The sequence below is a fragment of the Schistocerca americana genome, chromosome 7, assembly GCF_021461395.2.
Source record: "Schistocerca americana isolate TAMUIC-IGC-003095 chromosome 7, iqSchAmer2.1, whole genome shotgun sequence".
Classification (NCBI taxonomy): domain Eukaryota; kingdom Metazoa; phylum Arthropoda; class Insecta; order Orthoptera; family Acrididae; genus Schistocerca; species Schistocerca americana.
Genome location: NC_060125.1, coordinates 169,793,922 through 169,806,175, shown reverse-complemented (window position 1 = coordinate 169,806,175; position 12,254 = coordinate 169,793,922). Strand labels below are relative to the sequence as shown.

At 44.4% G+C, this 12,254-nt stretch overlaps 1 protein-coding gene across 1 annotated transcript in view; it reads left to right on the top strand.

The window, feature by feature from the left end:
- Positions 1-12,254, top strand: part of LOC124621839 (synapsin) — an 810,142-nt gene that overhangs the window by 138,080 nt on the left and 659,808 nt on the right. The window lies entirely within an intron of this gene.

Sequence of the window (12,254 nt, the reverse complement as noted above, 5' to 3'; positions counted from 1 at the left end):
CTTATAGAATACAAAGACACAAACACAGACATTAGACCATTCTTGCATAGACCACCAAACAACCCACAAGTCTTAACAACTATCAACACAATCATACACAACACAATAAATGAAAATACAACTATGGAAGAGTTACAACTACTGGTTTATATAGGAACACTCACTACACCAAATATACACACTAGGCAGAGATCAGAACAAACCAACACACAGAAGAAACCCACAAAACCAGCATGGCAACACAGGCTACAGATCGGAATAGAAAAACTGAGAAAAGACATCGGACAGCTAACACAGTTTATAAGAAATAAAATATCAGACAAAAAACGAAAAAGGTTAGGTAAAATCTCACAACAAGAAGCGATAGAGCAATTAGATGAAAAGAAGCAGAAATTGCAAGCATTGGCCAAACGACTTAGAAGACACAAAAAAAGTGAAAATCGAAAGAAACAAAACCAAACATTCAACACACACTAATTAAAATAGACAACCCACCAAACATAACAGACATGGAACACTTCTGGAGCAACATATGGTCAAACCTGGTACAGCATAACAGGCATGCACGGTGGATACAAGCAGAAACAGACGCATACAAGATGATACCACAAATTCCTGAAGTGATAATTTTGCAACGTGAAGTCACCTTAGCAATTAAGTGGACTGAAACGCCTAGAACCGCTCGGCCACAGTGGCCGGCCATTCAGTATTGGTCCATCGTGGTTATATATCCTTACAGTAATTTCATAAGTATTAAAACTTAGTTCATCGTGTAACTTCTAAGGTCATCCATAACCACGAGAATTTCTTTTGCTGCAAGTACAGTTTATATATAATTGTTGTTATTTCCCACTCAATAGAACGTTCTTCATCATGATCAAAGACAAGAGTTTCCTGTTATATTAGAAAGTGTGAAACTTGTTTAAGAATTTAAGAATAACAGAAACATCTTTTATATAAGTTCGACGAAGTATTGAACCGATGTTTAATATATTATTGTTTTGTGTCTTCTTTTTATTTTACCCTTTTGAAGGGGAAATTGCGTTTGGTACCGCTATGTTAATTCTGTATTGTTTTCTTAATTTTTTCTATGACATCCCTCTGCTTCATGTTACAAACGAACAATTTTCGAATAAAATCTGCATTAAACATCGAAAATTTCAATTTCACTATAAATACTGTTCATTTTTAAATAGCAGACTGGAGGATAATCATGTAGAACAAAAATGTTCCCTAGGTTACCTGGCCCTTTATAAATTCCCACTCAGATTCTAGACAGGTCACCGATTCTGGTTTTTAGGGGAATCCAGTAAGACACTGATCACATGTGTAAAGACAGCGGTTGTTATGAGGTAACGTCCTATTAATATGCAACACACCTCACTTACACATCATGCGGGTATGACTTTAAATGACCAAAGCTACTAGGAAGACTACTCCACACTTACTTACGATAGTCTACAATAGCCTATGGTAGTTTTTCAACTCTACGTGTGACTCAGTGGCATTTTAAGTGTAGTGCAGAATTCAGCGAAAGGTACTTTGAAGTCCCCTCCTAAGTTCCAAGAAGAGTCAGCCAATGTATTGCTGCCTCCTACGAATCTTCCACGAAAAGACTATTAGGAGTAAAAGATAGAAACTCGAACTCACACGGAGGCGTAACAATAATGCTATTTTCCACAGTCCATTTTTGACTGGAACGGGGATTGGCAGTAGAATATGAAGTACTCAATGGGGTGCCCTGAACAGATGCAGATAGCTGCTACACTTTGCACCAAGGTGCCGCTCAACCAAAGATGAGACGATGTGACGCTGGTGGAGTTTCCCAGCCTGAGGCAGTGGCCGGCGCGGCGATAGACCGCCTGCGGTGTAGGCTGGAAACGTCTGGCTGAGTGACGGACTGGCCGTCCTTGCGACTGATGGAGACGGATGGCCGGCCGGCCGCTGCAGGCCGGATGCAACCGAGTTCACTGGGCTGGGCGCGGTTCGCTGTGCAGGCGCTGCTCTGCTACCCACGCAACACCACTCCGCATATTTTCCACATCACACGGTCTGAAGGAGGAACTAATACATTGACAGCAGGTGTAATGCAACGACTGTCTTGTGGTTGTTGTTGATGTTACCGCTCAAGGTAGCTATGTGAATCTTTACTTCAACTACATCTACAACTTAAAAGCTAACTGCTCTTTTTTAGGATTCTGTACCTCAATAGGTAGAAATGGAAACATTACATGGTCAAATGAAATGATAATTAAATGGACACCCTAGCTGCAAACAGGCGTTGATATACTTCATTGGGGACATGTTGAAACTGTGTACCCTAACCAGGACTAGAACCATGGGCAAACATCTGTTAGGCGCACTACGAATGCAGTGGCGTGGACACGTTGGGAATGTACGTCTCACGGGAAGTGTGCAAGGGATAAGTCCCTGCAGTCGCGCTATTCATCTGTGGCCTTGGTGGCTCAGATGGACAGAGCGTCTGCCATGTAAGCAGGAGATCCCAGGTTCGAGTCCCAGTCGGAGTACACATTTTCAACATGTCCCCAATGAAGTATATCAACGCCTGGTTGCAGCTAGGGTGTCCATTTAATTATCATTTCATTCTAGCAAAGCTGCACGGTCATTTACGATAACTGTTCTTTCGGGAACAGATACTACCGTCATATATAGTTACATGGTCATTTAGTTGTCTGTCTGTCTGTCCGTTTGTCTGTTTAAGAGCTTAAAAATCCTTTTACTTTGGAACAGGTAGATGTACCACATTGAAATTTAGTGACTTATTATGGCCTATTCTCCTTTGGCAGTGTAAAAAATTGAATGTCCAGAGTAAATGGAAAAAATGGTCATTTCTTTCATATATTTTGATACTCGCAAGCTCACTCACCTAAACCTACAGAGTATTTGTCCCTGACATAGAATTATGAAATTTGGCAAGAAGTATGGTTTCACTGTACAAGTAAAGGAAAAAATCCGAAAATATGAATTAGTAGCAATACCACCTGAAAAAATGTGGGCGTTTGTTAGTCTGCCTGTCTGTGTATCTGTCCATCTGGTTAAGCCCACTTTTTCCCAGGAGCGATTGGATGTATTGAGTTGAAATTTATGTCTATATTCCATTGGAGTTGTAAAAAATTTAAGCTTCTAACTCATTCAAACCAATAGATATGACCACTTACACTAATCAGCCACAACATTATGACCACTGAACTACTACCGATATAAACCCGTCCAGGCGATAGCAACTTCGCCTAGCGAGGAATGGCGCTAGTCAGACACAAGCATGGTGCACGTAGTACCAATGAGTATCCTTGTGTAGAATGGGTAAGGCATCCGATCTATCCGACTTCGACGAGGGCAGATTACGATGGCCTGGAGGCTCAGCACAAGCATTCTGTTGGGTGTTGAAGGAATGCGATACCAGAGTGAAACATTGTCCAGACGTCGAGGGATTGGGCGCCCACCCCTGGCTAGAGATGTCAGACGCCACATCTGTTTGGACAGATTGGTAAAATAGATTGGTAAAATGGATTGGTAAAATAGGAAAGGCAGTGAACTGTGGTGGAACTAACATCAGACTTCAATGCTGGGCAGAATACAAGTGTGTCTGAATGCACAGTGCACCAACCACTCCTAACAATGGGCTTCTGCAGCAGGCGACCCATGCATGTGCCAATGTTAACACCACAACTGTGGCAACTACGACTGAAATGGGCACATGACCATCAGCATTGGACGTTGGTGCAGTGGCAGAGCGTTGTATGGTCTGATGAATCCCGATACCTTCTTCATCATGCTGATGGGAGGGCGTGAATCAGTTGTCTTCCACGGGAACAGCTCCTTGACACCGGAACTGCAGGACGGAGAGAATCTGGTGGCGTCTCCATTATGCACTATGGAACATTCAACTGTGTATCCATGGGTCCAGTGGAGCACGTGCAAGGTACCATGATGGCCAAAGAGTATCGTACACTGGTTGCAGACCACGTATACCTCTTCATGACGATCATGTTTCCTGATGGAAGTGGCATTTTTCAACGAGATAATGCGCCATGCCACAAGGCCAGGAGTGTGATGGGGTGATTCGACGATCACAGTGGCGAGTGACAACTGATGTGCAGGGCCCCCCACTCACCAGATCTGACCCTGATCGAACATACATGGGACGTGATTGAACGTCGTGTCAGAGCTCATCGCCTGCCTCCCCGTAATTTACGGGAATTAGGTGACTTCTGTATGCAAATGTGTTGCGAGCGACCTACCAAGGCCTCATTCCTTCCATGCCACGACGTGCCGACGCTGTTATCTGTACCAAAGGTAGACATATCGCCTGTTAGGTAGGTGGTCATAATATCCTGGCCGATCAGTGTGTATAACATATTTTGATACTCGCTAACCTACTCATCAAAATCTGTAGGCTACTATCCGTTCACCTAGAACCATGAAATTTGACAAGAAGCAAGGTTACATAGTACAACCAAAGGGAAAAATCCGAATATTGTGAATTTGTAATTATATCACGCGAAAAAAAACAACAATAAAGATCTTATTACACACAGGCACATTAATAATGGATTTGTTAATAATCTACCCCATAGAAGAACAACTCTTTTTACAGAATATGCAGATGTGTACCTTACTATCTCAATCAGTATCTAAATTAAAACTAAATACAAAAGATATTAATTACCTCACACAACATAAAAATTAATATTTTGAAGTAATTGAGCCGGTTTGCTACTGAATAAGAGGGCATGTTAAAATCTAGCATGTTCGTAGGAGGTAATAGCTTGTATGGCTGTCGTGGTCCACATGGACCCAGCTCAGCCCGTACAGAAAGAAACTAAGCTTCATTTTTAAAAAGGAAAGCCAGGTAATGAGAAGATATTTGCCATACCTAACGGCGACATTCGAAAACAAACTTGTCCTACGTCTGCAATGAGTTGCTTAAGCCAATAAAATTCGGTCACCTCATGAACAGATCTGCACCTGCAGCACATGAAACGACAGTGTGCGACGATCGAAGACCAAACAAGAAGCAGGAGTAAACAGCAACCTGGGCATTCGTAAAACTGGGCTCACGCCACGGGAGCTCAAGCGAAGAGTACGAATTCTCTCGGAGAGTCTTCTGATTGCCCACCACAGACAAGAGAGCTCCCAATAGAAATGTCATACCTCAGCTCAGACCAATGATCTATGCTAAGCAGTACACCATAGAGCCCAGAGTGTGAACACGGGTGCCTCTTTGCATATGGTAGGATAGCGTGATGTTAGCAACGCAGAGAGGTGTCATAAATTGTTTATAATCGTCAAGCCACCTAGAGGTCGTGTGAAGGAGGGCACTTCTGCTATTAACGTCGATTGCCCCTTCGCTGTTCCATTCGTCAATGTTGCTGGGAAGAATGAGTCTCAATAAACCTCCGTATAACCCGCAATTTCTATGACTTTCTCGTTGTGGACTTTCGCTAGTTATCAAAATGGCTCTGAGCAGAATGGGACTTAACATCTTAGGTCATCAGTCCCCTAGAACTTAGAACTACTTAAACCTAACTAACCTAAGGACATCACACACATCCATGCCCGAGGCAGGATTCGAACCTGCGACCGTAGCAGTCCCGCGGTTCCGGACTGCAGCGCCTAGAACCGCACGGCCACCGCGGCCGGCTTTCGCTGGTTATCATTGTTGTTGTCGTTCTGGTCTTCAGTACTGAGACTGGTTTGATGCAGCTCTCCATGCTACTCTATCCTGTGCAAGCTGCTTCATCTCCCAGTACGTACTGCAGCCTACATCCTTCTGAATCTGCTTAGTGTATTCATCTCTTGGTCTCCCTCTACGATTTTTACCCTCCACGCTGCCCTTAAATACTAAATTGGTGATCCCTTGATGCCTCAGAACATGTACTACCAATCGATTCCTTCTTCTAGTCAAGTTATGCCACAAATTTATAATTCTATTCAGTACCTCCTCGTTAGTTATTCGAAAGCCCCTAGTCTCTTTTTGTCCAAACTATTTATCGTCCATGTTTCACTTCCATACATGGCTACACTTCATACAAATACTTTCAGAAACGACTTCCTGACACTTAAATCTATATTCGATGTTAACAAATTTCTCTTCTTCTGAAACGCTTTCCTTGCCATTGCCAGTCTACATTTTATATCCTCTCTACTTCGGCCATCCTCAGTTATTTCGCTCCCCAAATAGCAAAACTCCTTTACTACTTTAAGTGTCTCACTTCCTAATCTAATTCCCTCAGAATCACCCGACTTAATTAGACTACATTCCATTATCCTCGTTTTGTTTTTGTTGATGTTCATCTTATATCATCCTTTCAAGACACTGTCCATTCCGTTCAACTGCTCTTTCAAGTCCTTTGCTGTCTCTGACAGAATTACAATGTCATCGGATAACCTCAAAGTTTTTATTTCTTCTCCATGGATTTTAATACCTACTCCGATTTTTTTCTTTTGTTGCCTTTACTGCTTGCTCAATATACAGATTGAATAACATCTGGGAGAGGCTACAACCCTGTCTCACTCCCTTCCCAATCATTGCTCCTTTTCATGTTCCCCGACTCTTACAACTGCTAGTTATCATAGGAGGAAGTAATGTATCGCCCGACTTTTCCCTAGTTAGGTGCAGTACGTTAAATTCATTTTGGTTCAGGGCCAACTCCAAGTCATTGCACCAATCACAGACCTTCTGCTGATCTTCCTGTATTTCGCTACAACCCTCTGTCATTGCAGCGTGCCGGTACACAACACCAATTTCCGTGAATAGACTCAAGGAGTATACATTGGTATCGACTAGCTTATAAATACTCGCTGTCCAGTCACATTAAAGTGACTACCTCTCAAAAGCCTGAACAACCACCTTTTGCAGCGTGGGCCACTGCGACACGTGCAGGAAGAGAGTCAGTGAATTTATGGAAGGTGCAGACAGGAGTCTGGAGCTATGCCGACTTCAGAGCCGTAACCAGCTGCGTTGAAATTCTCGGTTGACGATCCATGCGCTAACAGTCCGATCGAGGTGGTCACACAAATTCGCGATTGGTTTTAAATCCAGGGAGTTCGGTGGATGCCATCAGGCCGAGGAAAAGCAAACTGCATGTAATGGTGTACGTGGTCCACAAGGATAGACGTACGTTTATGTTGATCCATTGTACCTTCCAGAATGAAGAAATCAGGCAGGGAATTCCACTTAAACATTCCCCAGACCATAACGCTCTCTCCTGGTTGCAAGACGTTGGCGTACACGCGAATGGTCATCTGTCGGATGGAGTATAAAACGAGATTCATCTGAAAATGAGACCTATCGCAATTCAGTGGACCTCCATTTGCGGTATTCGCGTGCAAATTCCAACCATTGTCATTGACGAACAGCAGTCGCCGTGGATCCGCGAAACACGCGCGCCGGCCGGAGTGGCCGTGCGGTTCTAGGCGCTACAGTGTGGAACCGCGTGACCGCTACGGTCGCAGGTTCGAATCCTGCGTCGGGCATGGATGTGTGTGATGTCCTTAGGTTAGTTAGGTTTAAGTAGTTCTGAGTTGTAGGCGACTGATGACCTCAGAAGTTAAGTCGCATAGTGCTCAGAGCCATTTGAACCATTTGAAACGCGCCTGCTACGGAGGCCCACACGCAGCACCGTTCGCTGAGCGGCCGTTAAGTAGACTCTGTTGATAGCCCCTTGGTTCATCTGGGTGGTCAGTTGCTTAACAGTTGCATCTCTATTTGCCCATACACACCTGCGCAGCCGTCGTTCACCCCTGTCATCTATGGTGCGTAGTGCACCACAGTTGCCTAGTAGCCGGTTTTGGACCGTTCCGTTTTTACATGCACGGAATAATTTAACCACGGGGCATGCGAACAGTTTACAGACTTTCGTTTCGGGAAAGATTCCACCCTTGGGCCGAAAGCTAATGATGATGCCCTTTTTGACATCAGATAAATGGCTCCGGTTCCACATTGCGACAAGAACTACACTGTTTTCCACGACCCCCAACACACTTGACGAGGGTAATCCCAAAAATAAGGTCCCCTATTTTTTTATAAGTACAGAACTCTGTTTGTGTGGCAGTTGGGCACACTGTTTTGAAGAATGCTTCACGCGATGTAAACATGCGCACACCGCGCTGAGGCACTCAGTCTTGGCTTGGCAGCTGTTGGATGTTACCGCCAAGAGCGAACTGCGCGCAGTTATTCGGTTTTTGAACGCAAAGGGCACTGCGCCGGTTGATATCCATCGCCAATTGACGGAAGTGTATGTTGAGTCGTGCATGGATGTCAAAATTGGTGATGGACTGTGCGGCTAGTCCCGGCGGAGGTTCGAGTCCTTTCTCGGGTATGTGTGTGTGTGTTTGTCCTTAGGATCATTTAGGTTAAGTAGTGTGTAAGCTTAGGGACTGATGACCTTAGCAGCTACGTCCCATAAGATTTCACGCACATTTGAACGTTTTGAACACGTCAAAAATGTTCGTAAGTAGTGTAGAGAGTTTGCAGCTGGTCGGACCGAAATTCACGACGAACAAAGGAGCGGTAGGCTGTCAATTTCTGAGGAGACAGTGTTGAAGGTTGAGCAAAGCATGCGTGAAGATCGGCGGATCACCCTGGATGATCTCTGCACGTTGGTTCCTGAGGTTTCCCGAAGCACCGCTCACAGAATTTTAACGGAAACATTGAACTACCGGAAGGTGTGTGCAAGATGGGTGCCACGCATGCTGACTGAGGACCACATGCGGCACCCAGTTGATGCTTCCCGCGCATTTCTTCGCCGCCTTGCAGCTGAACAGGACAACTTTCCGGACTCAATTGTCACGGGTGACGAAACTTGGGCATACCACTTTACACCTGAGACCAAGCAACAATCACGCCAGTGGCGGCATCCTTCTTCGCCAAAGCCGCGGAAATTCAAACAAACACAGTCTCCCGGTAAAGTCATGCCAACCGGTTTTTGGGATCGGAAAGGGGTATTGTTGGTCGACTTTATGCCCACTGGAACCACAATTAATGCTGACAGGTACTGTGAGACTCTGAAAAAACTCAAACGGGCAACTCAAAACCGGAGAAGAGGTATGTTGAGCAAGGGCATACACATTCTCCATAACAACGCTCGCCCACACATCGCTCGGCAAACCGTTGCTCTCCTGCAACAGTTTCATTGGAACATAATCACCCACCCACCCTATAGTCCTGACTTGGCGTCCAGTGACTATCACTGGTTCCCCAGGTTAAAAGTACATTTGGCCGGGAAGCGATTCAGTTCCGACGACGAGGTGAAAGAAGAGGTTCATAACTTTCTGAACAGCGTGGCGGCGAGCTGGTATGACATGTGCATACAAAAACTGCCACAGCGTCTATAAAAATGCATCGACACAAATTGTGATTATGTCGAAAAATAACTAATTGTGCAAGCTGTAAACTGTTGTAAGCCATTGTAGAAATAAACAGATCTATGTACTTATAACAAAAATAGACCTTACTTTTGGGATCACCCTCGTATATGCCTCCCACTGCTAGTGCTGCCACCTGCCCACTGCCAGTGTGAGTGGTTATTGCACGTTGACGTCGAACATAGGCGGTGGTCACATTGGTGTGACAGGACCGTGTATATTGCAAACAGTAACTGCCCTGACACACTTTACTGTGGTACTCCTGAAGTTACCCTCACATCTGTCCGTATTTATACGAGCAACCGCCAAACTCTGCACCAAGCGTCGACGTTCGCTACAGTTTTCTAGCATTGTAACCTCTCTGTATACGAGTACAACACCTTCACCCGCGAACAGCCTCATGGAAATTCTGACGTTATCCGCTAAGACGTGAACAGTAATAGTTCTATAAAAGTTCCTAGGTATACTCCCCAAAGTTGCTATCATGTGCGAAGACTTCATTCCACCAAGAATGACTAGCTGTGTTGTATTTTCTAGGTGCTCTTTTATCCAGCCACAAAGTGGTCTGATATTCCTTACGTTCGTATTTTCTTCATTAGTCTATAGTCCGGAACTGTGTCAGATATATTTGGAAGTCAAGGGACATGGCATCAACCTGGGTGCCGGTATCTACCGCCTTCTGAGACTCCTAGACGAATAGATATCCTGGGTTTTACACTACCGTTGTTAGCTGTATCCGTGTTGATTTCTACAGTGGAGATAGTCTTCAACTCACTGGAAACGGTAACTACCGTAAAATGAAAGTAAGTGTTAAAGTTGGATCAAACAAGGTCATCTTATGTTTTTATAGACGCCCGGCCATTGGAGCAATAGTAGCGTAACATTTTAAAGGAAACCTGCGGAAGATTTCACGTAAATTTCCTGTTCGAGTTATGGTATTAGACGCAGATTTCAACTTAACAACTAGAGAGAGTAAAGCGTTTAAGGTGAGTATTAGAAACAGTTACTCATGTGAAATTGTTCGAATTGTGTTCACTGAAAATTGCCTTGAGCAACTAGTCAGTGAAGAGTCTGCTAGACTTAGTGGCCGAGCGGTTCTAGGCGCTACAGACTGGAACCGCGCGACCGTTACGGTCGCAGGTTCGAATTCTGCCTCGGGCATGGATGTGTGTGATGTCCTTGGCTATTTAGGTTTAAGTAGTTCTAAGTTCTAGGGGACTGATGACCTCAGAAGTTAAATCCCATAGAGCTCAGAGCCATTTGAACCATTTTTAGTGAAGAGTCTCGTGAAAATAACAAATTAGATCTCCTGGTCACCAACGGTCCGCAACATATCCACTCAGTTAACATATAGCAGGGAAAACAGCTTAAGGAAATTCAGCCAGGTAATTTTTACAGCGACCGCCGATATTTCGGCCGGCGTACACCCCCCCCCCCCCCCCCCCCCATTTTCATAGCACAAGCTGCAACGAACAGGCGATGTACAAGCAAGTGCAGGAAGCAATTCCAACAAGATTGGTGGTATTTTACGTAAATACGTTGTGAAATGTGTTTTCCGACCTCCATCTAAAATTAGAGTGCGTTTGGGTTAAGGATGATCTTGGTTTGCGTAAGGCTGGTGTATATCGCGTTCCTTGTAGCTGTGGAGTAGCATACATTGGTAAAACTAACAGGACCGTGAAGGACCGATGTACTGAGCATAAACGGCACACACGATTACAGAAGCCATGTAGATCTGCTATTGCCGAACTTTGGATACTGATCATCCTATGTTATGTAACAATGCCAAGATATTGCCATGCACGTCCAACTATTGGGGCAGTGTTATTAAGGAAGCTTAAATTGGCGAGCTACCTTGTAAACAGGGATGGAGGTTTTTGTTTAACCTCCGCTTGGAGTCCTGCTTTCTCCCTTGTCAAATACCAGAGGGACGGAGTCAATGTTACCTCACCTGCTAGTTCGTAGTCTCTGACTCTGCTCATCTATGGTGGCACTAGTGTTCAGTATGTGTGTGTTGTCTTTCCTGAATTACTCCAAGTGCCGAGGTTTTAAATTTGCTTATACATCGCCTGTTCGTTGCAGGTTTTGCACCAGTGTCCTGGATTAAATACCGAAACTCTCCGGAGCGTCTTAAGAACTGAGGGTATTTTATACTGTTAATCGTGATCCACCCGTCACATGGGGACGTTAAGATTGACGGCCCCACGTACGTCTTATACACAACGCTTTCATGACCTGGTATTTGAATTACATCACAGTGTATAAACATAGTGTAATGAAAGTTGTTGTAAGTAATACACTGCAGTTCAGAAGAAATATAGATGTCAATATTTACAACACCAGATTTAAAGATGATTTTTGTCACCCTTCATTAAAAATGAACAAAAAGTTTGTTGGACTGGCGTAGCACCGAAGAAGCTTTTTGTTTGCTGGTTTTGCTAAAGCCTGCAGCAGGCTTTGAATTCACTGAATTGATTACATGGGCCTTTTGACTAGATTTTTGTGAGTGGGCAGAATTCTCATGTTTATTCTATCGATAGCATATGGATTGTACGTGACCTTTCTTGCCACAGGCGTAACACTGTGCTTGTCTGGACAGGCAGTCGCGGCGTTTGTGCCGCGAATAGTACCGAGGGCAGAACTTAACTCTGTTCGCCTGGTTAGAGAACTACGGGGTATTCAAAAAGTCTCTCCGCAGCGCTGTATGATTGTTAGCCGCGCGTGCCGTATGCCGCAGTGAATATACCGAAATGAAACTCAGTGAAAGACAAGTTATTAATTTATTGAATATTCATTTTTACTTACAAATTTTCACATTAAATATTGAAAGTGTCCCCCCCCCCCCCCCCCCCGCCCTGTTTTTG